At 46.6% G+C, this 26,885-nt stretch overlaps 1 long non-coding RNA gene and 1 pseudogene across 1 annotated transcript; both read left to right on the top strand.

The window, feature by feature from the left end:
- Window positions 1-9,759: 9,759 nt before the first annotated feature.
- LOC137350505 (uncharacterized) lies at window positions 9,760-22,158 on the top strand. The gene is made up of 3 exons (XR_010969443.1): window positions 9,760-9,838; window positions 18,361-18,483; window positions 22,049-22,158. It is a non-coding gene; the product is annotated as an uncharacterized lncRNA (long non-coding RNA).
- Window positions 10,801-10,909, top strand: LOC137350771 (U2 spliceosomal RNA; annotated as a pseudogene).
- Window positions 22,159-26,885: the final 4,727 nt, after the last annotated feature.

Here is a 26,885-nt window from a genome sequence, read left to right as displayed (position 1 = left end):
GGCACAGACTCGGTGGGCCGAAGGGCCTGTTTCAGTGCTGTATCTCTAAACTAAAACTAAACTAAAATGCTGGCAATCGCTCAACAGATCAACATCATCTGAGTTAACAATTCAGCTCTGATAAAAGGTCATTGGCCTCTATTTCTCTCTCCACAGATGCTGCCTGACCTGCTGAGTGTTTGCCAGCATTTTATTTTTATATATTGGAAAAGTACAACTGTTCTGCACAGAAAATAATAAAGGAAGGACATGGAAGCTGTCTTTGGAGTGAAGGCGATTCCTGAGCTCTGTGGCTTGGGAATTCAGGCAACAGTCACATTTGCCTTGTCACAAAACGCTTGCAATTCTTTCCCAGAAAATTCCGGAACACGCATGAGGTCAGTCGGCATCAGGGAGAGAAAAGGCCAGTTAGCATTTGAAATGGAGCCCTTGCGTCTGGTGAAAGGCACTCCAGAAATGCTAGCCAGTCTTTTTCTTTTTCAGATTCTGACTTTTTTTCGTTCCTAGGATGTGAACGTCACGGGCAAATTGCCCGTCCCTAATTGTCCTTGAGAAGGTGGTAGTGAGCCGCCTTCTCAAACCGCTGCAGTCCATGTGGTGTAGGTACACCACAGTGCTGTTAGGAAAGGAATTCCAGGATTTTGACCTAGTGACAGTAAAAGAAAGGCGATATAGTTCCAAGTCAGGATGGTGTGTGACCTGGAAGGGAACTTGCAGGTGGTGGTGTTCCCATGCGTCTGCTACCCTTGTCCTTCTAGGTGGTAGAGGTCAGGGGTTTGGAAAGTGCTGTCGAAGGAGCCTTGGCGAGTTGCTGTAGTGCATCTTGTAGATGGTACACACTGCTGCCACTGTGTGCTGGTGGTGGAGGGAGTGAATGTTTGTTTAAGGTAGGCTGTCGATCAGGCGGGTTGCTTTGTCCTACATGGTGTGAGCTTCTCATCCAGCAGAATGGGGGGGGTATTCCATCACACTCCTGACTTGTGCTTTGTAGATGGTGGACAGGTGTGATCCAGTATTAGTTTCCAATTTCCAACATATGCACTTTTTCCTTGATCGGGCAGATTTGCTACAGCATGAAATATTGCCTTGGTTTCATAAACCTTAAACCCATGCCTAACAAAATCTATCAATCTCAGCTTTGAAATTTTCAATTGACACCCAGTCGTATCAGCTTTTTGGGACAAGAGTTACTGCCATTTGTGTGAAGAAGTAATTCCTGACATCACCCCCGTTGACAAAATTACAAAACACCCGTAAATGGAAGGGCTAATTTTTTAGCATCAACAACAATTTGCATTTGTATAACGCCTTTAATATAGTAAAACATCCCAAAATGCTTCACAAGAGAGTTATCAGACAAAATTTGACACTGAGCCACATAAGGAGACATTAGGGCAGATGACCAAAAGATAGGTTTTAAAGAATGTCTTAAAAGAGGAAAGAGAGGTAGTGGGGCAGAGAGGTTTAGTGAGGGAATTCGAGTTTCAGTTCTAGGCAGCTGAAGATACAGATGCCGGTGGTGGAGTGCGAGACCAGAATTGGAGGAGCACGGATATCCTGGAGGGTTGTAGAGCTGGAGGAGGTTACAGTAATGGGAGGGGCAAGGCCATGGAGAGGTTAGAAAACAAGGTTGAGGATTTTTAATCGATGCGTTGTTCAACTGGGGGCCAATGTAGGTCAGTGAACACAGAGTGCTGGGTAAACAGGGCTGTGCAATTTAGGATACAGGCAGCAGAGTTTTAGATGGACTTAGGTTTATGGAGGGTGGAAGATGGGAGGGTGGCCTGCATGGTGTGAGCTTCTTGATTGTTGTTGGAGCTGCACTTATCCAGCAGAATGGGCGGTATTCCATCACATTCCTCACTTGTTGGTACAGTCAAGTCTAGAGGTAACAAAGGCTTGGATGAGGGATTTTGAGTGAGAGGCATTGTAGCACTGATACCTTTGCTGCAAAAAGATTTAAGAACAAAAAACCGCCATTAGTCCAAGAAAACTTGTCCTCTTTTGCGGCTGATCTCAATCCCACCTAAGCACCTTCACACCACAAATTTCCATCCACTCAGTTTCCTGAAGGGTCATCCAATTGCTTCTTGAGCATTTTGTAACTGCCCATTTCGATGGTAAGTCATTCTACAACTTCTGACCCTTGGGGTGAAAGTATTTCACGTGATTCCACTTCTCACCTTCCCCAATTTCTAACCCCGTTTGATCTGGTATTTAATCCTAGGTCATCAAATTGCCTTTTCGTCATTTGTTACCACAGTTCTACCTGCCACAGTGCGAGTGAGAAGTTTGGAATGACTTTGCCTAAATCAGTTGAGACACACACTCAGTAATAAATAATGAGTGAGCGGGTTACATTTATCATTTGTGACGTTTCTCCAACAATTGCACTGTTTTTATCAATGCTTTATCTACATTTCTTTGCACTTTCTGTACATTTTCAAAGGAAAATGCCAGAACGATATATTTTACTTTGATAAATTTGATTTTCACATTACTTTACATTATTTACATTACTGAATCAGTTTTCAGTGTGTTTTTGAAAATGAGTGTCAGAACAAGGAAATGTATCTCAAAATGGTGGACAGTAAAACTAGTCAAGTGACGACAGCCGTTTAGTGTTTCTGCGTGTTGAGTGAGTGTCTCATCTGTCTTTGATTAAGAGTTACTTGAAGTCAGCCTGCTTATGTTGCTTAAATGAAATATTAGTACAATGTTGGGAGCTTGTGAGTAATTACAGTTAACAGCTGAAGGCTAACAAACCATATCAAAGAAGCAGGGAAAAGGGGATTGCCCTATAGTAGGTTAAGCAAACCTATGTATTCAGCCCTGGGATCCCTATGTTGTTGCTGCTCAGCTCAGACAGTCTGATTTTTTTTTTTTGTGAGAGTTATTTGGAGATTTTTCTAAAACATATAAACCAGATATCAAAAATCTTTTTTTTTTTAAACTTTGTAACTGTAGTGAGGTAGAGAGATTTATTATTAAGCTTTACAAGGAATTTTCATAAACAGCAGAGCAAGCATCTGATCTTGAGCCTTCCTCTCCAGCTGTAGACTTGAAAGAAGATGGTGACCCTACTTAGGCCAGATTTGGGGGAGAGTCGATGGCACACTGAACCATTCTGCTTATTGAGCTCTCCCATGTACTCAACTGTTGGCAGTAGATGACCTGTTACTGGGAAATCCCCACCACGTTAATCTGTCTTAGTCGCATGTTTGTACATTTTGTATGGCAAAAAGGTGTGAAAAATTCACGTAATGAAAACCTTAGTTGGTGATACATGGTTCTATGCTTACGTCAGAGAGACGTAAAGAGAAAAATAAAGTGATTTCTATTTCTGTGATTTTGGGGGCTGAGGGAAGCATGGGAAGGATGTGTAATATTCATGGAATCATGAAATCTTAACTTATTGAAGTATTTTCCATTGTGCAGTTTTTAAATTATTTCATTAATAAAGCTTAAGAAATGCAACAAGCACTTTGCTATGTGTGGTATATGAATGAGAGCCTCATTGACTTCTATTCTGTGGAATGCAGCCAGCTATTGGGTGTAAAATGTATTATGGAACCATCCAGAACCATACTAAAAGCAGTAAGTACCTTCTCTCTCAAATCTTTAATCTGTAAATCATTTTTAAAAATCCTGTGTAGGGTTAAACATGCACTTCCTGTCTACAAAATTCACTTCCTATTGTCACGATCTTTGGTCACACTTTTCCCTCATAATTTCCCATTATAAACTGCTTTGTCAATATTTTCAGTTTTAAGTTTGTCACGCCAACTGTCATGATGTAGTTGCAGTCTATGGCTAGTTTCTGAATTCGGTCTCATCTGTCACCATCTTGTATATAAAAGGAACTTGTGTGTGTGTGTGTGTGTATATATATATATATATATATATATATATATATATATATATATATATCAACCAGGCAATTTAATAATGACTTAAATAATACTGCTAAAAGTGCTGAGAATACAATCAGTAAGTAATTAATTCCATGTTCTGTAACTTAAATGATCTGATTTAATTTTTTGGACCAAAATTCCCACTTTGCATTATTTGCATTACTCAATTCAAATTAGCTTTTAAAAAATTGGGAATTATCAGGGTAGAGTGCACTTAGAAGATCCATCGGGATTTGAAATATATAGAACCATAGAATCTTGCAGCACAGAAGGAGGCTATTTGGCCCATCATGGCTGTGTGAACTCTTTGAAAGAGTTATCCAATTAATCCCATTCCCATGTTCTTTCCCCAAAGCCCTGCAAATTTCTCCCCTCCAATTCCCTTTCGAAAGTTACTATTAAATCTGCTTCCACCCCTTTCAGGCAGCATATTCCAGATCATCATAATTCGCTGTGTGAGGAAAATAAAAACTCATCTCATCTCTCTGGTTCTTTTGTCAATTACATCCCCTTTTTAAAAAAAAAAGTAAGTTGCTCGCTTGTGCTACTACACACAGTGGGTTGAGACTGTGTAATTGTAAGTTGAACTGGGGTTAGAGAGTTGGCATTAACTGGTCTAGGGCAACAAGTTGTGATTCAATGCCCTTTTTAAAAATTACACATCTGTCCTTTTGTATTTCCATTGTAAGTTTCTAAACATTCATTTATGCTGGAAACTGATTATGTAAACTTTTTGCACTGTAATAACAGCCTCCTGCCAGTGGTGGCATTGCAGAGCCTCCATTAGAGGGCATGTTATTACAGCGTGACAGATTTACATAACCAGTTTCCATTATAAATGAATACATAGGAACTTGTAACGGAAGAAGTTGACAGGGAGTGGAGCAGATGTGAGGTTTTCCTAATCGGTTACAAGTTTACGTAGGCAAAACTTGTCATAAATATGGCATGAGGATTTATAATGGGAAAAGTTGAGACAAAAATGTGAAAACAGAAAGCTAAGTGGTACAGACAGAAACTTAGGAACAGGATTCAGCCCCTCAAGCCTGTTCTGCCATTCAGTGAGATCATAGCTGATCTGCAACCTGACTCCATATACCTACCTTTGGCCCACATCCCTTAATACCTTTGATTAACAAAAATCTATCAATCTCAGATTTAAAATTTACAATTGATCCAGCATCAATTGCCATTTGCAGGAGAGAGTTCCAAACTTCTTCCACCCCTTCTTTGTAGAAATGTTTCCTCATTTCACTTCTGAAAAGTCTAGCTCTAATTTTTAGACTATGCCCCCAAGTCCTAGACTCCCCAATCAGCAGAAATAGTTTCCTTCTAACTATCTATCCTATATATTCCTCTTAATATCTTGAAAACTTTGATCAAATCACCCCTTAGTCGTCTAAATTCCAGGGAATACAACCCTAGTTTGTGTAATCTCACCTCATAATTTAACCCTTGGTCCAGGTATCATTCTGGTAAATCTACACTGCATTCTCTCTCCAAGGCCAATATATCCTTCCTAAGGTGTGGGTTTGCAAGAATTTAGAAGGTTAAGGGGTGATCTGATCGAAGTGTTCAAAATATTAACAGGAAAAGACAGGCTAGATAAAGATAAACTATTTCCACTGGTTGGAGATTCTAAAACTAGGGGGCATAGTCTAAAAATTAGGACCGGATTGTTCAGGAGAGATGTTAGGAAGCACTTCTTCACGCAAAGGGTGGTAGAGGTTTGGAAATCTCTCCCACAAACAGCAGTTGCAGCTAAAACAGTCGTTAATTTTAAATCCGAGATAGATAGATAGATTTTTGTAGAGCAAAGATATTTAGGGATATGAGCCAAAGGCAGGTATATGGAGTTAGGCTGAGGATCAGCCATTATCTCATTGAATGGTGGGACAGGCTCGAGGGTCTGAATGGCCTACTCCTGTTCCTATGTTCCCACAACTGCTCACAGTACTCCAGCTGTGGTCTAGCCAGGGCTTTGTATAGCTGAAACATGACTTCTACCCTCTTGTATTCTAGTCCTCGAGATATAAAGGCTAATATTCCATTAGCCTTTTTGATTATTTTCTGTACCTGTTCATGACATTTTGATGATCTTTGTACCTGGAATCCAAAGTCCATGTGATGTAAGATTGTTCATATATTATAGATGATCAATGTTTGCATTGTTGAGTTTGGCTATTGGTATGTACAGCTTAAGGGGCTGTGTGCAATGTTTAGCTTTCATAGGATTTAATAATTTTAATTCATATTTAAAATATGCCTTGGCTGTTCAAGCAAAATTACTTTTCTTGGAGTTGCCACTGGCTGGGACAAGTTATAAGCAGAAGAGGCGCCAGGTTCACTGAAGCGACAGAAGATTCCTAAGAAATGGAAATCCAGAGACAGCATGAGAGAGCTCAGACTGAGCAGTGCCCCATGCTGTCTGTACATACATCAGATAAATAAGCTGCCACTCTCCTTCTGATGCCCGAACCAATTGTTTTCATTTTCTTTCCAGACACAAACGAATCACAAAACAATCAAACGAGCTGAAGCTGGTGTGCAGTCATCATCTTAATGCCTTGGAAAAACTCAAGACAAATGACTGAGTCATAACAGTCACACTGGCAGGGGATTTAATTCAGGGTCAGGTCAGGTGTTGCAAATAGCTTTCTCTATATATCTGCTCCTCTCTGTTCTCTCTTTTCCTTGTATCTATTATCTTTCTGTGGCATAAATGTTTGCACCTATTTCTCTACCTGCGCCCTGTGTGTGTGTGTGTGTGTGTGTGTGCCTGTCTGTCTCTCTCTACCTGCTTTCCGTGTGTCTGTCTTTCCCAGCCTACCTGCTTCCTGTGTGTCTGTCTGTCTCTCTCTACCTGCTCCCTGTGTGTGTCTGTCACTCTCTACCTGCTCCCCGTGTGTCTGTCTGTCTCTCTACCTGCTCCCTGTGGGTGTCTTCCGTTTTCTCTGTTTCTGCTGTGTCCCTCTTTAACTCTGTCTTTCTATCTCCTCTCTGTCATTCACACACTCTCACTCCAAACATTTTTTTTTTGTGCATTACTTCCACAACAGATCAGTGAAGAGACCCGAAGGACCAATACAACAATACCAAATGAAACATTTAATGACAGCATGCTAAATAAAACTCCAGGCAGCCTGCATCATTAACTCATTCTGAACCCTCACTTTACACAGACAGATTGTGCTAAATATTCTAAGTATTCAGAATAGCTTTGATACCAATTTATCGTGTGAAAGATTGTCAAGTGCAATATGTATTACAAACATATAATTAGCCGTGTTCAGTTTCTAAAGTACTACTTACTTGCTGTTAAATGGGTTAGGTGCAATTTCATAAATAGCTACCTAGACTAACATGTCCATTAAGATGTTGAATCTCCTGCTATGTTGCGCAGTCTTCCTCCACAAAAGGTTTGTGTTTTTGATCTCTTTAATTCAGCTCCTGTAAATAATGGCACAGAACAACTTGTGGTTTTCTCCTCCCACTAGTTCTACTGCAGATTCACTTGACTGAATCCTGCAAAGTGCCAGGGCTCCTTGTTGCTGGGCGCGACAGGAGGCTGACAGACAGATTGTCCTTTTAAAAGTCAGGATCCTGGTTTTAATTTTCTGGCTTCTGAACGTTTCCTGATGTTGGGGTTGTTATTCTTAGGCCAATGAATCAAACTCTGATATAAAACCAGAAAATGTTGGAAACAATCAACAGGCCAGCACAGAAGATTAAGAGGTGATAACAATTGAAGCGTTTATGATTAAAGGATTTTTTAGGGGAGATGAGAAAGAAACTATTTCTTCAGTTGGGGAAGCTCAGAACAAGGCAGAATAACCTTTGAATTCTTCTTTGGCCTCCTTGTCTCGGGAGACAATGGGTAAGCGCCTGGAGGTGGTCAGTGGTTTGTGGAGCAGTGCCTGGAGTGGCTATAAAAGCCAATACTAGAGTGACAGACACTTCCACAGGTGCTGCAGAACAAATTGGTTGTCGGGGCGGTTACACAGTTGGCTCTCTCCTTGCGCTTCTGTCTCTTTTCCTGCCAACTGCTAAGTCTCTTCGACTCGCCACACTTTAGCTCCGCCTTTATGGCTGCCCTCCAGCTCTGGCGATCGCTGGCAACTGACTCCCACGACTTGTGATCAATGTCACAGGACTTCATGTCGCGTTTGCAGACGTCTTTAAAGCAGACATTGACGGCCGGTAGGTCTGATACCAGTGGCGAGCTCGCTGTACAATGTGTCCTTGGGGATCCTGCCATCTTCCATGCAGCTCACATGGCCAAGCCATCTCAAGCGCCGCTGACTCAGTAGTGTGTATAAGCTGGGGATGTTGGCCGCCTCGAGGACTACTGTGTTGGAGATGCGGTCCTGCCACCTGATGCCTAGGATTCTCCGGAGGCAGCAAAGGTGGAATGAATTGAGACGTCGCTCCTGGCTGACGTATGTTGTCCAGGCCTCGCTGCCGTAGAGCAAGGTACTGAGAACACGGGCTTGATACACTCGGACTTTTGTGTTCCGTGTCAGTGCGCCATTTTTCCACACTCTCTTGGCCAGTCTGGACATAGCAGTAGAAGCCTTTCCCACGCGCTTGTTGATTTCTGCATCGAGAGACAGGTTACTGGTGATAGTTGAGCCCAGGTAGGTGAACTCTTGAACCACTTCCAGAGCGTGGTCGCCGATATTGATGGATGGAGCATTTCTGACGTCCTGTCCCATGATGTTCGTTTTCTTGAGGCTGATGGTTAGGCCAAATTCGTTGCAGGCAGCCGCAATCCTGTCGATGAGTCTCTGCAGCCACTCATCTGTGTGGGATGTTAATGCAGCATCGTCAGCAAAGAGGAGTTCCCTGATGAGGACTTTCCGTACTTTGGTCTTCGCTCTTAGGCGGGCAAGGTTGAACAACCTGCCATCTGATCTTGTGTGGAGGAAAATTCCTCCTTCTGAAGACTTGAACGCGTGTGAGAGCAACAGGGAGAAGAAAATCCCAAACAGTGTAGGCGCGAGAACACAGCCCTGTTTCACACCACTCAGGATAGGAAACTAGAGCTAGGCCATTCAGGGGTGATGTCAGGAAGAACTTCACACAAAGGGTAGTAGAAATCAGGAACATTCTTCCCTCAAAAAATCTGTAGAGACTGGGGGGTTAAGTGGAAATTTCAAAACTGGTATTGATAAATGTTTGTTAGATCTGGTATTCAATTGCTACGGAACTAAGGCAGGTAGATAGAATTAAGATGTAGATCAGCCATTACCTAACTGAATGGCAGAACAAACTCGAGGGCCTGAATGGCCTCCTCTTAGTCCTATGTCAAGGCAGCACCTGTGGAGAGAGAAAAACAGAGTTAATGGTCTGAAATTTATGCTCCCGCCACCAGCACAAACAGCCATGCATCGCAAAGCCACTGGGATATTCAGTGCAGCAGCTCATTTAAATAGCCTGGGTGGACTCACCCACGCACCCCCTCCCCCGATGACGTCGAGGGGGCGGGCTGCCCGTCCCCAGCAATGGCGTCAGCTGCCTGTGTGCAGGCACAGACACCATTTTTAAATGGCTTCAAGCCTTATCGATAAATTTAAATATTTAAAGAAAAGTAATAAAAATTAAATATATTTATTCTGTCCCTTTCCCACCCCCCAATAACAAATTAATTACTTGCCCCCCCGCCAAAATCACTTACCTTGTTCATCTGACCTCCTCCCACCTCGCTCAAAGTGCATAAACTTTACCCTATAACCCTTCCCACAAAACTCTACACCAATGAAATTACTTGGACCCACCCCCCGCACTGAGAAACTTACCTCCTCCTCCCCCCCCCCCCTCCCCACCAGTGTTCCGCCTCGGTTCCCTGAACGGGGATCCGAAGGCATGTGAGTGCCGGCCAACGGCATGAATATTGCACAAGGACAGATGGCGGGAACGTAAAGGTAATTAGTTCAGTGGTTTAAATTTATTTACATTTGTTAATGGCAGTCCCATCACCCAGTGGTGGGGGGGCCACCACGAGGCCTTGCCGCCACCGGCAATATCAGGCAGGGCCCTGACTGTGTCTGAGTGCCTGGTGGCCCTCTCCCGGAGGCATTTTCTGGCCCCTCCGGCTGTGACTCCCAACGTCGGGAGGGAGGGGGAGGGTTTGTAAAATTCAGCCCAATGTTTCAGGTCAGTGACTTTTCTTCAGAATACAAAAACTGCCTTGCCAGCCAGAAAAACTGGTAATATATCCCATTCTGTGCCAATGCCATCACCTTCCTGTATAACCATGTAAACAAGACAACACTTTGAGGGTTGCCAACCCTCCAGAGTTGTCTTGGACTCTGGGAATTAAAGATTAATTTCCTGCACAGAAGTAAAATCATAGGGATATTAAAATTTTAAACTGAAAACACCCAGCAGCGAAGTCATGTATTAACTATCAGCTCCCTGACCTGTTGGCATGATGCCCAGATAGTGATGCTGTTGTATTCCTCACTGTACGATCCAGGCAGATTCCACCATTTCGGGACCCTTGATTTATAGCACTTAACAAATCTGTTCTGTAATATGAATACAACACAATGAACTCTCCCAATGAGAGAAACTAACCAACACAAAGCCTTCCAGGGTCTCCTCCCTGTGTCAAAATCCACCTCCTCCTACTCTAACTCACTGTCTCAGGATAGTGGGTCTCCTCCCCTCTCTCAGGACCCACTCCTCCCACTGACCTGAGCTGGGATGGTGCTGGGAGTTCTAAAATTGGCCTCAGCATCCTTGAGTGAGGGAGGGGGAAAACCTCGTATCCAGTCACCACTGCCAGATTGTGCATGTGCGTGAGGGTCTTTCTGGGCACCTTTGTTGGGCAAAGACAGGGTAAATTCAACTGTGATGATTCCCCTGGTTGATTAGACTGGCCATCGCTTCTCGGCCTTTTGGCTAAGATCAAGTGTAGTATCTGTTCTTATCAGTGCTTATTTGATTGAGAAGAGACCATGATCATTGCCTTTTGATCCTGGGGAAGCTTTGAGTAAAATGGCTATAACCAATTTTCGAGCTTCGGGCCAGGGAGTGCGCAACACCGTTCGGGTGGTCGTGAAGGACAAGGAAGGAGATGCACCGGTCGATCGCACCTTCTTCATCAAGAAAATTCTCTTCGATTGCTGCGGATTTCAAGCGACAGACGTCTTCTGCCTGCAGGATTTCCCCAGCAGTGGATACTTCGACGTGACGTTCCGGAACGTGGCGGGATGCATCAAGTTCCTGAAGGCATTCAAGGAGAAAGGGGACCGGGCGCCACTGTCGATCCTCACAGCGGAGCCGCTCTTCACGCTTCCGTCACAACGGGACCGGGTGGTGACCATTCATCTCTACAACCACCATGTTCCGGTGGTGGATGTACTCACCTTTCTCGCCAGGTACGTCGAGGTGGCCGGCAGCAGCACTGATGTCAAGGACCCCTTTGGGATCTGGACCAGCAAGCGGCAGGTCAAGGTGACCTTGAAGGTAGATCCCAGTGGAGCCATCATCCACCCTCCCTCCAGCTTCGCTATCGGGGGAAGTCGAGGCTTCTTGGTCTACGCTGGGCAGCCCAGAGTTTGCCGCACCTGTGGCAAATCTGGTCACATGGCAGCCAACTGCAGCACGGTTGTTTGCAAGAACTGCAAGGAGGAAGGCCATCAGACCAAGGACTGTAAGCAGACTAAGTGTTGCAACTTGTGCGGTGCGGCAGGCCATCTCTACAAGACCTGCCCCAAACGTTGTCTCAGCTATGCTCAGGCGGCAAGGTCCAAGGAATGGCCGGGCGAAGGTTCAACGAAGGCGTCCGCTGTTCGAAAGGAGACCAGCAACCTTCTCCGCAGTGAGGAACTTCAACCTGAGAAGGAAGGGGAGGCGGCTGAAACCAACGACCCAGCACCTACCCAGCGCCCGGAAACCCCTCCTCCAGACAGAATCAATGGAGGAGGAGGCAGCAGATGGACAAACAGGTCAGTGGCAAGTGGTCCAGAGGAAAACCACAAAGAAAAAACATCCCAAAGCCACCACCCAAACCAGTGGCAAGAGGAGGCTCTCTTCTGAATCAGACTGCAACAACTCCTCTTCACTGGACGGGGAAATGCTGGAACGACAGCCCCTTCAAAAGAGGCGGCAGAACTCCGAGATGGATGATAAAGCATCCCAGCCCCCGGGCACTGGAAGCTGTGATGGGCCCGGCGTGCCCCAACCCCAATTCCCCACACGTAACGACGTGGCCAACGCATCTCAGCTCCGGGACACCGGGAGCAAAGACACGTCTGGCGCACCTGAGCTCCGGGAGACCGGGAGCTGTGATGTTTTCGAGGAGGAACAGATGGAAGCAGCTGAGGACAACCCAATGCTCTCTGCCTACAAGACCCCCCCGATGTCACCCGAGCGGCACAAGCCCTGCATGAAAAATCAGGAGGGGTTTCTGAGCCCAACCAACGTGAAACTGCTTGCGCATACGATGGGTATGCAGGAACATCCCGAAGGGGAAGGACTGGGACTAGCGAGGACAAATGGTATGGGAAGCAACAACTAATTTTTAGTAAAAAATGGGTGTAAGAATTGCTTCCATTAATGTGCGTAGCATTAAATCTACTACGCGATGTGTTTCAACCTTGGATTACCTTGCCAAGGTCAAAGCTGACCTACTGTTTCTGCAGGAGTGTGGAATACCACACCTCAGCACCTACAGGCAGTGGTCGCGATGGTGGTCCCACGGGCCATCGATCTGGTCGGGGGGTAATGACTGCCGTTCCTCCGGCCTGGGTATTCTGCTGCGGGGAGGTAACTTCACCATCTCCGAAGTTAAGGAGGTGGTGGGCGGCCGCCTCCTCGTAGCAGACGTGATGTACAACAACGCTCCGCTCCGGTTGATCAACGTGTACGCCCCGGTACAACGCAGCGAGCTGCTGACCGTCTTCCAGCAGCTCCCACTGCTGCTGGCGACGTCCAGGCCGGTCATCCTAGGCGGTGACTTCAACTGCATCATCGATGCGGCTGGACGATCCGGCAGTGACGACAGCAAACTGGACGCTACGTCCAGATTCCTAATAGAAACAGTTAAGGATGCCAAACTGCACGACGTCTTCAGCAAACCTGCAGACGGAGCGCAGCGCAGATACACATGGTCAAGATCGGATGGGTCTGCCCGTTCCAGGATTGACTTCCTGTTTGTGTCCCGTGCGGTCACGGTCGGATCCACCGACATCAAGCCGGTGTTCTTCTCCGACCACTGCCTCTTACTGGCCGACTGTCACTTACAGGACGACCAGCGGGTTGGCAGAGGGACGTGGAAGCTCAATGCGACACTGCTGACCCCAGAGAACGTTGAGGAACTCAAAAGGGATTACAATGGTTGGAGGACCGTGAAACCCCTCTTTGAGTCTCCAGTTCACTGGTGGGAAGCGATTAAGGAGAACATCAAGAGGTTCTTCATCCACAAAGGTGTTCAGAAGGCAAGAGAGAGACAGAGGGAACTGTCCCGACTCCAGAAAATTATGCAAAATCTACTCCGGTTGCAGTCAATGGGGGTCGAGGTCAAGGAGGACCTCCAAGAGGTGAAGAGCCAGCAGGCCTCGCTCTTTGCCAAGGAGGCCTCCAAGATCATCTTCCGGTCCAGAGTCCGCTCCATCGAGCAGGATGAGACGTGCTCGCGTTACTTCTTCCAAAAGGTACACACAGAGAGCTCTGTTATCAGCAGCCTGAAGGAAGAAGATGGCTCGGTAACGTCTTCGCAGCCCGACATACTCAGGATCAGCAAATCCTTTTATGCTGGGCTGTATGACGCGAAGCCCACAGACAGCAGAGCCTCCCAGTCCTTCCTGTCATCTATCACAGAGGTCTTAGATGACAGCAGGAAGGAGGGACTGGACAAGCCGCTAACTCTGGACGAGCTGACAAAGGCCGTCGAGTCTTTCGAGACGAGTAAAACTCCCGGGAGCGACGGCTTACCGGTCGAGTTGTATTCGGCCCTGTGGGACTGGGTCGGCCCAGACCTGCTGGAAGTATACGAGAGTATGCTCCTGGCCGGCAGCATGTCAGAATCCATGAGAAAAGGCATCATCACCCTCATTTACAAGCAGAAGGGGGAGAGGGCAGAAATCAGAAATTGGCAGCCCATCTCACTGCTTAATGTTGATTACAAGATTCTGTCCAAAGTCATAGCCAGTCGAGTCAAGTCTGCTCTGGAGTTGGTGATTCACCCCGATCAGACCTGTACTGTACCCGGCAGGAAGATCTCTGATAGTCTCGCGCTACTCAGGGATACGATCGCCTACGTACGGGACAGGAGGGTGGATACCTGCCTCATCAGCCTGGACCAGGAGAAGGCTTTTGACAGGATATCGCACACCTACATGATGGACGTGCTTTCCAAAATGGGGTTTGGGGAGGGAATCTGCAATTGGATCCAACTGCTCTACACAAACATCAGTAGCGCAGTGTCAATCAACGGGTGGGAATCTGAAAGTTTCCCGATCAAATCTGGAGTCAGACAGGGCTGTCCTCTGTCCCCGGTCTTGTTTGTTTGCTGTATTGAACCCTTTGCTGAGTCTATTAGGAAGGATGCGAGCATAAGAGGGGTGACAATCCCAGGCAGCGGAGGCACTCAGGTCAAAACCTCCCTGTACATGGATGACGTCGCCGTCTTCTGCTCGGATCCGCTGTCCGTGCGCAGACTGATGAGCATCTGCGACCAGTTCGAACTGGCCTCGGGAGCCAAAGTTAACCACGGCAAGAGCGAGGCCATGTTCTTTGGGAACTGGGCTGACCGATCCTTTGTCCCCTTCACCGTCAGGTCAGATTACCTGAAGGTGCTGGGGATATGGTTCGGAAGGGCCGGGGCGTGCACCAAAACATGGGAGGAGCGAGTAGCCAAGGTACGACAAAAGTTGGGCATGTGGGGGCAGCGATCTCTCTCCATTGTGGGTAAGAACCTGGTCATCAGGTGCGAGGCGCTCACGTTGTTGCTCTACGTGGCGCAGGTCTGGCCCATACCCCACTCCTGCGCCGTGGCCGTCACCCGAGCCATTTTCCGCTTCGTCTGGGGATCTAAAATGGACCGGGTCCAGAGGGACACGATGTTCAAATCTCTGGACATGGGCGGGAAAAATGTACCCAACGTGGCCCTCATCCTGATGACCACCTTCGTGTGCGGCTGCATCAAGCTATGTGTAGATCCCCAGTACGCAAACTCCAAGTGTCACTACGTGCTGAGGTTCTATCTGTCCCCGGTGTTGCGAAGGATGGGCCTGGTCACATTGCCGCGGAACGCACCATGCAGTTGGGCGGCGCCGTACCACCTATCCTTCGTGGAGCAGTTTCTGCGGAAAAACACCTTTGACCACCGGTCCATCAGGCAGTGGTCTGCACGGAATGTCCTCAAGGCCCTACGGGAAAAGGAAACGGTGGATCCTGTCGGATGGTTCCCCGAGCAGACCGTCAAAGTCATTTGGCAGAATGCCTCATCACCAGAACTTTCAAACAAGCACCAAGACGTAGCTTGGCTGGGGGTGAGAAGGGCCCTCCCCGTCAGATCCTTCATGCACACCCGAAGTCTCGCCCCCTCCGCACAGTGCCCCCGCGTTGGCTGTGGTGGGGATGAGACGGCCGCCCACCTCCTCCTGGAATGTGCCTTTGCAAAGCAGGTGTGGAAAGAGATGCAGTGGTTTTTGTCAAGGTTCATCCCAAGCAGCTCTGTAACACAGGAGTCTGTGCTCTACGGGCTGCTCCCAGGGACGCACACCGAGACAAACATCAACTGCTGCTGGAGGACTATCAATTCGGTGAAAGACGCCCTTTGGTCTGCCCGAAACTTGCTGGTCTTCCAGCGCAAAGAGTTGTCCACCACCGAATGTTGCAGACTGGCACATTCCAAGGTCCAGGACTACGTGCTGAGGGACGCACTAAAGCTTGGGGCAGCCGCAGCAAAGGCTCAATGGGGAAAGACCACAGTGTAAGGTTCCCCCACCAAGCTGAACTGAGGGGCTGGATCAATGGGAAACCCCTCGAACTGTATCGTTAATATTCTCAATTGCTGTAAATGTAAAACTGTAATTGACATGACAATTGTGAAACGGAAGGGTTGGGAAGAAACTCATGAGAGTATTGAAGGAAACTGATATCCCTTGCAATGTTTGTATTTTTTGGTGCTGTTTGGAAACTGTTTGGCAATGTAATTTTTACAGATGTTTATGAATAAAGTATATTTTGGAAATAAAAAAAAAAAATTAGACTGTCAATTCTGTCTCTACTTCCACATGAAGGATAGTCACTTGGACAAAAAGGGAACGCTTACATATGGACATTGGGTGAGATCAGGGTTAGGACCAGTTGTGATTCCTAACCTGATCATATAGTCTGCTGACACTCTAGACTCACTCTTCAACAATAAATAAGAACAATGAAAGTAGTTAATTGGCTGTACAGCACTTGGGGGCGTCCCAAGGTCATGAAAGACACTGCAGAACTGCAAGTGATTTATTAGTGCAGATAATCCCAACAGGGTTGGTGCTGTAGAGTGTTTGAGCGATTCCCAGTCTATTCTGTCGAGGGGGCATTAACCCTCAGGATTAGCCCTCAGGATATTGCCAAGACAGTGCATTACAAAGGATTGTATGGATGGGGTTTAAACTGCACTCAGTGTAATTTTCTCCCTAAGTGTGGGTGATGACTGTAACAAGTGTAAAATTGCCGAAATGTTCCCAATCTCATTTAATTTGCAGTAGTTGATGAATAATTTTGTTTGTTTAATTTGTTCAGAGATACAGCACTGAAACAGGCCCTTCGGCCCACCGGATCTGTGCCGACCATCAACCACCCATTTATACTAATCCTACACTAATTCCATATTCCTACCACATCCCCACTTGTCCCTATATTTCCCTACCACCTACCTATACTAGGGACAATTTATAATGGCTGGCCAATTAACCTATAATGTGGGAGGAAACCCACGCAGACACAGGGAGAACTTGCAAACTCCACACATGCAGTACCCAGAACCACTGCGCCACTGTGCAGTTCAGGGTCTTCTGGCTGTAAGATCAAAAATAAATCTTGGGTTGCTGGAACAACAGTTAACCTTTTGAAGAAAAAGATAAGTTTTTTAATAAATAGCCTAACAAACCCTTCATTAAAAAATGCAATAAAATTAGAAAATATTGGAAATGCAGAGTCTGGGCTGAGCTTTCAACAACATCTTGCATTTATCTCGCGGTCTTACAAAACCTCAGGATGCCCCAAAGTGCTTTACAATCAATTAATTATTTTTTGAAGTGTAGTCACTGTTATAATTTAAGAATGTGGGCTTTCTTCTGTTGCTAAACCATTCTATGTTCCAGATATGTGGTTTCTGCACTCCTAATCTTTCCTCAATTGGAGGGTTTAAGTAAGATACCTCTATTGGAGCAAACACCGACATATGACAAAACCAGAATTCTGCTAGTCTGTAGATTCTCTGGCACAAAGGAAAGGTTGTGACACGGCTAATTAAACAGGGCAGTGGTAACGTTTACTGCTTCTGGGCAACCCGTTCCATTCAACAGTACAAGTGTTAATGGGAATGTCAATACTCATCAATAAATCTGCTGGGGGGGGTTTTTTTGGGAAGCGAGTTACTCCCTGTTTTTGCTCCCAGCTGTTGATTATCTGTCATTGGGTCTCTGCGGAAGGAGAAACTCTAAACAACCTGGGCAGTTTCTCTCTCAGGTGACTGCTGGGAAAAGTGTGTTAGCTGGAATTTATTTTTTGTGGGATATGGGCATCACTGACTAGGCCAGCATTTATTGCCCATCCCTAATTGCCCTTGAACTGCGTGGCTTGCTAGGCCATTTCAGAGGGCAAGTTAGAGTCAACCACATTGCTGTGGGTCTGGAGTCACATGTAGGCCAGACCAGGTACAACAATTGACAATGGTTTCAGGGTCACCATTAGATTCACATTTCGCCGTCTGCCCTGGTGGGATTCGCACCCATGCCCCCAGAGCATTAACCTGGGTTCTGGATTACTAGTCCAATGACATGACCATTACGCCACGGTTTCCCCCCACAGCTGGAAAATAATTCCAGAACCATCACATTCTGGTTCCAGCTGTCTGACTGACTGAACCCTCTCTGCCCCCTCCGACTGACCTGCTATAATTCCCACCCCACCCCCAGCCTCTATTAACCACCTCACTGTATAAGGAGGTTTAGGGAGGGGGTACAGGCAGTGGAACTGCTGTGGCATTGTGAAAGCAGAAGCCTTAGTGTACAGGGTGGGGGTAGAAAATGGAGAACATGGGTGTGAGTGTTGGACTCTCCCATGAAGCCCAGTATTAGCATCTGTCTCTCTGCAGCTGCTTTAACCTATATCACTTGGCTGGCTCTCATTGCTGTTACCATTTCACAGTAATGAGTAATGTGTGCTAATGATAGGGGTTTGATATATCCCTGATTGTAGGTTTGAACTGTTGCAGCAAGCCCACGTTCCTCTGAGCCTGACAGAACCTAGTATTAAAAGGTGGAGCGAGGTGAAAATGTGGCCGGATATTCAATGATGCTTCAATCACTGAGTGAACACCTCAGCATTTCAAGTGTCGGTGAGTGTGCATCATTTCATGGCATCCGCTGTTAATAAGGAACCAGACTGAACGATAAAGAAGCAGCCCTTCCCCTGGTAATTCAACCAGTAACTCTAGTGCCCAGTGTGGAACTGACCCTCACCAAGCAGGAAGGGTGCAGTTTCTCCCCCCCCACCACCACCCCCCCCCCCACCCCCCATATTCTGCCCTCAATTGGAGTGACAGTTGGACGCTACAATTGGTGTCAGTGCCTTTGGAGGATGGCTGGGAATAATTGTGCTGCCCCTGCACCCCCAGATTGCTGTGTTTCGGCCCCTGATGGAAAGTGTGTGAGGCCAGGATCTGCTGTGCCTGTGCCAACCCTCCTCAGCTTGTTTACACACTGGCCTGGATATTTGCAGGGGTGGATTACATGGGCTGGAGAAAAGGAATGGAGTTTCGGAAGGGAAATCCAAGCCTGGGTTTCCCAACACTGTGGAATTGAACATTGGCCCTGACAGTTCCCCTGCTGGATGTCAGCCTGATTGTTGGGCTTAGCTTCATGCTGGGTGGGGAACACTCTGGAGCAGGTTGCAGGTAGGTTCCATCGCAGGTGAGTGAGGGGGGGGGGTCTAATCCCAGGTGATGGTTCAATCTCGACCTTGGGGTCTATGTATGGGGGAAGATCTAATGGGGGCAGCTTAGAGAACTGTTCCTGCTTCTCCTGGCCCTGTGCTGTAAAGGCACTTACCTTCTCCCTGAAAACTACCCTCACCTCCCTTCACCCCTTCCCTCCATTCCCAAGGCTTGGGAATTTTGACAAAGCTGGTTAAATCAGATGCTGCCTTCCTCATTAACATATTTAAATTGCCCACTCGCCTCTGTTTAACCTGGAGGTCAGCAGGTTGGGGTCAGTTTTCCGATGGATTCGGCAATCTTCGCCATTTAACCCCCTCACTCCCACCCACTCACCCACGGTAAATCTCCTCCCACTAGCTCGGACCCCCCCCAGCAGGAATAGCCACTCGATCGACGTATCGGATAGAGCCAAGAATCCATGCAGCTCACGTGAGTCAGCAGCCTCAGGAGAAAAAGAATGGGGAAATGGGGAAACAAAAATAATAGTCCATGGAGAGGAATTCGGTGCGTATTGGGGTCAAATAGCATTACGCTTGAGCCAGAATCTGGAAAATGTTCGTGCTGTAAAAATATTTGCAAATGGCTCCATAATACCAAATATTTTTTAGATGGTGAAAATGACTCCAGTGCTGTCTCCATTTTCCGTATCCTGGAGCCTTGTGGTTGAAACATATTTGTAGACGTGTTTTGTTGTTGAAGTTTACGGAATGTCCCTAACACACCAAATCAGCAGCTGGGTCTTCGAGTTCCAACAAGCCCCTCAATAATCCATTGTTCTCCCCCTGCACACAGTTTACTCCCTCCCCGCTCATCAAAGCTGCGAGGGGACAGTTCTGAGTGTGCCGTGTACCATTTGATGCTATTATCAAAGTCGCTGTTCACGTGAGAATAATTGGGATAAATCTTAGGCAAAGCCTGATTTTGCCCAATGTTCATACACGCACAGTTCACCCAGAGACTTGAACACATGATCTAGGCTGGCACTTCCAGTGCAGTACTGAGGGAGTGCTGCACTGTCGGAGCTGCCATCTTTCAGATGAAACATCTGCCCTCTCAAGTGGATGTAAAAGATCCCATGGCACTGTTTCAATGAAGAGCAAGGGAGTTCTCCCCAGCGTCCTGGCCAATATTTATCCCTCAACCAACATCACAAAAATAGGTGATCTGGTCATTAACACCTTGCTGTTTGTGGGAGCTTGCTGTGCACATACTGGCTGCCACGTTTCCTATGTTACAACAGTACTTCATTGGATGCAGAGCATTTTGGGACGTCCTGAGATCAAATTGCTTAGGACCATGCCCGTGAAGCATTCTCTGAATTGTCCCCTATTTTATTGCATGCAGCACCCTTCAAATCATGGAGCTTTGTCACCGAGAGGCAATCGAAATTGGGCAGCATTTCAGTGGAGAATAGAAAATAGGGGCAGAATTAACAGAGGGACCTGTTTCGTTGGCCTAGATTCAACTTTATTCCAACTAACCAAGGTTCCAGCTCTACCGAGAATAGATAGAAACTGGGTCAAACCTAACCTGCTGATTGTGAACAGTTAGTGCAACTGGAATCAGATCATTTCCACCCCAAAATTATTTATTTTATGGGTGAGTGTGTGTGGGGAGGGGAAATAAACTGGATTAATGTGAGGTTCAGACTTGCCCTCTCTTTATTCCTCCCCTGATGTTTCAAATTTGGATCAGTTTGTTGAAAGCCAAAGCATTAGGGTTTGGGAGGAAGAAGGAACTGGAGCCAATGAAAATGTGACAAACCAAACCCTCCACTGCCCTGGTTTCTCTATGGATATTTCCGGTCTGCACTCGACACCTCCCCACACTGGGAATTAGGAAGGAATGGTTTTGGTCCTATATTTACACTTCCTCTGGGGGTCCAAATGATTAACACTCAGTGCGACTATGAGCTCCAAAAGGAAGTGTGAGCTACAGGTGTGATGAACCTCTCTCCCAAAGTCTAGTGAGTAGAAATCCCACCTCCAGTGTGATACCAAGTCATCCATCAGGTTCCATGTTTGATCCTAGCTCTGTCACTCAGTGTGGTCCTGAGCTATCTGACTTCAGGACATCCCGAAGTGCTTCGAAGCCAATGAAGTACTTTTGAAGTGTAGTCACTGTCGTAATGTAGGAAACTTAGCAGCCAACACACACAGCAAGATCCCACGAATAGCAATGTGATAATGACTGGGGGCAGCAGGTAGCTTTGGCTCTCCTGAACTGGGAAAGGGGATGTCAAGCAAGGTGACTGATCCTGATTACTGTACAGTGCTCGGCTGTGAGAGATCATGGGTTGAAGGGAGGACTAGGTGATTCCTGCTGACAGTCAGTGCACAGGCTCCCACATGTAGAATCATACCAGAACTGAGAGGTTATATTTATCGGAAAAGACGGAACAGGCTGGGTCTCTTTGCTCGAGAAAAGAGAGGACTGAGGGTGACCTAGTAGAGGCCTTTAAGAACATTAAAGGAATTAATAGGGTAGATGTCGGGAGGATGTTTCCACTTGTGGGGAAACCAGAACCAGGGTGCATAAATATAAGATAATCACAAATAAATCCAATAGGGAATTCAGGAGAAACTTCTTTACCCAGAGAGTGGTAAGAATGTGGAACAGACTACCACACAGAATAGATTTAGGCATAGATAAACGTGTGAGCGGATGGAATCGAAGGAGATGCTGATGGTATGAGATGAAGAGGGGTGGGAGGAGGTTTGTGTGGAGCATAAGCAGCGGCATAGAACAGATGGGCTGAATGGCCTGTTTCTATGCGGTAAATACTAGTTAAGACACATGGGTGAGGTACGAGGGCTATCAGTGCCCCAAGGCCCAGGATCCCAACATGAATTAGTGCTTTCAGGAGAATATAGGGGAGGAAATTGCAGGAGCCAATTACATCACATCAGTAGCATTCTTAGTTGCCATGGAAACATCTTAATGGCCTGTTCTATTTTTATTTCAGCTGAAAATTCTTTGGATAATGCCATTATGGATCATTTAACCCTTGTGCTGTCAGGAGCAAGAACCCTTTAATTGATCTCCTCCCCATGCTTTCTGTCAGTGTTGTTATAGCCAATTGTAGCTTCCTCATGCCTTTTTGCCTCAGTACCATGACTGCTTGGTAATTTGTTCCAATTAAACCATTGCGGGAGCTTCCGGCCTTTTATTTTTTGCTTCCTGTTTAAGAACGTTCACAGTATTTACCTGGCAATACCCAAGTAAATTTCTGTGTTTTAAAATGTTGACAAAACAGGAAACTCTCAGCAGCTGAAGTGCTGTAGCATCAGCCAAAGAAAAGAAAAGGAACATAGATCAGTTCTTTGCTGGAATCAATCTGTCTGTCAGATTTGGGCCTACGTGGAAACCCATGCAGCTGCTGGAATTGGGCCTGTAAAAAAATAAAATAAAATGCCCCATTTAAAAAAATATAAAACCATACACAGATTGGAGTCGGATTCATAAATCAGCCGAAATTACAGAGATGCGTGCATAAAACAGAGAGAGAGAAACAGGCCAATTTCCATAAATTTTCATGTAGATGGGCTTTGTTCAGCAAATTAAATTCAGGCGAAATATTTTGACAGCGATGTGGCAATATTGATCATGGAGAATCTCACCAACATTCCTCCCTGCTCTCCCCTCCCGGGCGCTGCTGAATAATCTCTCCTATAAATGTTGAACCTTACTGTCTGTCTCACTGCTGCCTTGTTGATCTCTACATCTATTATTTATCATCGACGCATTTCTCCAGACGCCTGTGGGCTTCTGCAGTCGGTTGGAATTATTTGGACCCCGCAAAGAGGAAAAGGTTTCCTCCCTCCTCAGCACAGACAATGAGGGATGAAACTCTTATTGAGGGACGAGAACAAAACAGGCAATAGTGCATCAGCAGTTCAATTGACAGCCGCACGATTTACATACTCCAAAAGTTTCAACCCACAACTTTCCAACTCAGCAGCCAGGGTGCTACTGACTGAGCCACGTGGATGAGGATTGTGAGAGGTGTATAACAGGCAGCTGAATCGATATCACCTGTTTATCACCCTGCGCCACCCACTCCGTTCCCCCCCCCCACCCCCCCACCACCGCTCCAATCCCACCAACTTTATTGTAAGGGGACTGGAGTAGAAGAATAAGGAAGTCTTGCTACAATTGTACGGGGCTGTGGTGAGATCACACCTGGAATACTGTGCACAGTTTTAGTCTCCATATTTAAGGAAGCATATACTTGCCTTGGAGGTGGTACAGTGAAGGTTCACTAGATTGGTTCCTGGGATGAGAGGGTTGTCATATGATGAGAGGCTGAGTAAATTGGACCTGTATTCTCTGGAGTTTAGCAGAATGAGAGGTGATCTCATTGAACCATACAAGATTCTGAAGATACAAGATAAAGGGTCAATTATTCAGGACTGAGATGAGGAGAGATTAATTCACTCAGAGGGTTGTGAATCTTTGGAATTCTCTACCCCAGAGGGTTGTGGATGCTCCATCATTGAATATATTCAAGGCTGAGATAGACAGATTTTTGATCTCTCAGGGAATCAAGGGTTATGGGGACCAGGTGGGAAAGTGGAGTTGAGGTCGAGGATCAGTCACGATCATATTGAATGGTGGAGCAGGCTCGAGGGGCTGTATGGTCTAATCCTGCTCCTGCTTCTTATGGTCTTAGATGCTGCCAGCAGATGCTCAGTCTGCGCTCTTATTCTTTCAAGTGCCAGCCCAGAGTGTCAAGCGGCTGTCCGACCAAGGGTGGCTTCACACCAACCTCACCTGAGATCCTTATATCATCCAAAAACCTGCACCTTCACCCTGTTGGGTGGGTCTCAGAGCCATTAATTGCCTTGTTTCTAATACTGTTTCTAAAGGCATGCTGCCACATAAACTCCACGTTAGTTACCGTTACTAAGCAGAAAGAATGCGTTGCTAGGCATGGACAACCTGATTGAAATTCAGGGCCCAAGAGGGTTTTTTTTGCTATGAACTAACAGTTTGAATTTGAACAGCACAAAGCACCTCATTTACTTTCCAAGACATGTCCCAATCTGCATCTCAAAAACAGTTGCCATAGTAACCTCTCAACCTTAATAGAAAGCATTTCAATAGGCGTTAGTTTCCAGCAGTGGGTCTAAAGGCAGCCTTCGGCCTAGCTCTCCTTTGATGAGATAAGCCACAAAAATCTACTTTGCAAAACAATGTCTGTGGACAAAAACTTCAATAAGTGGAAGTGAGCGGGGTTTCAGCGGACTATCTGGATGTAGTTGTTTGAGGATACACATAGGTTAGCGGGAACATAGGAAACTTTATTGTGGTTTAATGATTTCTCATGCAGCTGTAGGATTTCCAACCATTGGCTGAGTCCCTGTATTTTTCAGCAGGCCTGTCCATTTTGTTTTATTTTTGATGTTGATTGGGCTGCAAAAAGTTGAGTTTCCATATTTCTGTGTTTTTTGGAAGCTCCCTTTCTACACGCTCCAAGGTTCAGAGTGAAACCAGACCCCAACAAGGAGCACAGCAACTGTAAATTGAACAGGGCCTCAAAAGGAAGTTGATTGCCAAAAGCGCGGAGGGACTTATTAAAAACTAGAGAGAGACAGTGAAAGAGTACAAATAAAAAAAACTGCCAATGAGAGAGAGGAGCCAGGAAAACCTGCAATAGAGTGAAAATGAGGGAGAATCTGATGGAGGGTTTGATAGAATCAGGGGAGAGAATGTGATGGAGGGAGGGAGAATCAGACAAAGGTGAAAGCATTAGAATAAATGCCTTCTATTATATGAATGTTGAAGATATGCAGGAGTTAAAATAATTTCAATAATCTCCCTCCCCCGCCCCCACCTTGGGCCCTTCTCGCTCCCTGGTTCTCCTAAATAAATTTTCCTTCAAATGCAACAGCGAGCAAGTCTGAAACCATTTTTACAGTTCATACAAATCATTGAATGGTTACAGCTCAGAAGGAGGTCATTTGGCCCATCATATCTGTGCTGGTTCTCTGCAAAAGCAACTCGGCTAGTCCCATTTCCCCCACCCTTTACTCATAGCCCTGCAAATATTTTCTCTTCATATAATTCTCCAATTCATTTTGGAAGCCTCGATTGTATCTGCCTTCACCACACTCTCAGGCAGCGCATTCTAGATCCTAACTACTCGCTGTGTAAAAATGTTTTTCCTCATGTCGCCTTTGGTTCTTCTTCCAAATCGGTAACAAAAATAGAAAATGTCGGAAATACTCAGCAGGTCAGGCAGCATCTGTGGAAAGAGAAATAGAATTGAATCATAGAAAGTTTACCACATAGAAAGAGGCCACTCGGCCCATCGTGTCTGCACCGGCTGAAAAATAGAGTTAACGTTTCAGGTTGATGACCCTTCATCAACTGTCCTCTGGTTCACGACAGATCCACCAATGGGAACAGTTACTCCCGATCCACTCTATTCAGATCCCTCATGATCTTGAACATTTCTATCAAATTTCTTCTTAACCTTCTCTAAGGAGAACAGACCCAGCTTCTCTAAACTGTCCACATAACTGAAGTTCCTCATCCCTGGAACCATTCTCGTAATTCTTTTCTGCACCCTCTCTAATGCCCTCACATTCTTCCTAAAGTGTGGTGCCCAGAATTAGACACAGCATTCCAGTTGAGGCCAAATTAGTGTTTTATAGAGGTTCGCCATAACTTCCTTGTTTTTGTATTCTATGCCTCCACTTAAGCTCAGGATCCAGTGTGCTTTATTAACCACTGCTGGAGTGAGGATTCAGGCCCTGGGTTACTCAGCTGGAGTGAGGATTCAGGCCCTGGGTTACTCTGCTGGAGTGAGGATTCAGGCCCTGGGTTACTCTGCTGGAGTGAGGATTCAGGCCCTGGGTTACACAGCTGGAGTGAGGATTCAGGCCCTGGGTTACTCTGCTGGAGTAAGGATTCAGGCCCCGGGTTACTCTGCTGGAGTGAGGATTCAGGCCCCGGGTTTCTCGGTTGGAGTGAGGATTCAGGCCCTGGGTTATTCTGCTGGAGCCAGGATCCAGGCCCTGTGTTATTCTGCTGGAGCCAACGATCCAGGCCCCAGGTTACTCTGCTGGAGCCGAGGATCCAGGCCCCAGGTTACTCTGCTGGAGCCGAGGATCCAGGCCCTGGGCTACTCTGCTGGAGCCGAGGATCCAGGCCCTGGGTTACTCTGCTGGAGCCAGGATCCAGGCCCTGGGTTATTCTGCTGGAGCCGAGGATCCAGGCCCTGGTTACTCGGCTGGAGCCGAGGATCCAGGCCCTGGGTTATTCTGCTGGAGCCGAGGATCCAGGCCCTGGTTACTCTGCTGGAGCCGAGGATCCAGGCCCTGGGTTACTCTGCTGGAGCCAGGATCCAGGCCCTGGGTTACTTTGCTGGAGCCGAGGATCCAGGCCCTGGGTTATTCTGCTGGAGCCGAGGATCCAGGCCCTGGTTACTCTGCTGGAGCCGAGGATCCAGGCCCTGGGTTATTCTGCTGGAGCCGAGGATCCAGGCCCTGGTTACTCTGCTGGAGCCGAGGATCCAGGCCCTGGGTTACTCTGCTGGAGCCAGGATCCAGGCCCTGGGTTACTTTGCTGGAGCCGAGGATCCAGGCCCTGGGTTACTCTTCTGGAGCCGAGGATCCAGGCTTCAGTTACTCTGCTGGAGTGAGGATTCAGGCCCCGGGTTACTCTGCTGGAGCAGATGTTTAGCTCAGGGTTTAGCTGTGGGTTATTCTGTCTGTGTCTCTTAGTAGAGGCATTTGCAAAAATAGAATAAAATCTATAAAGGGCAGTGATAACATTTCTCTGAAGTACCTTTAGTA

This window comes from Heterodontus francisci, chromosome 35, assembly GCF_036365525.1.
Source record: "Heterodontus francisci isolate sHetFra1 chromosome 35, sHetFra1.hap1, whole genome shotgun sequence".
NCBI classification, from domain to species: Eukaryota; Metazoa; Chordata; class Chondrichthyes; order Heterodontiformes; family Heterodontidae; genus Heterodontus; species Heterodontus francisci.
The sequence above is the reverse complement of the archived record's forward strand: the minus strand, read 5'-3'. Positions and strand labels throughout refer to the sequence as shown.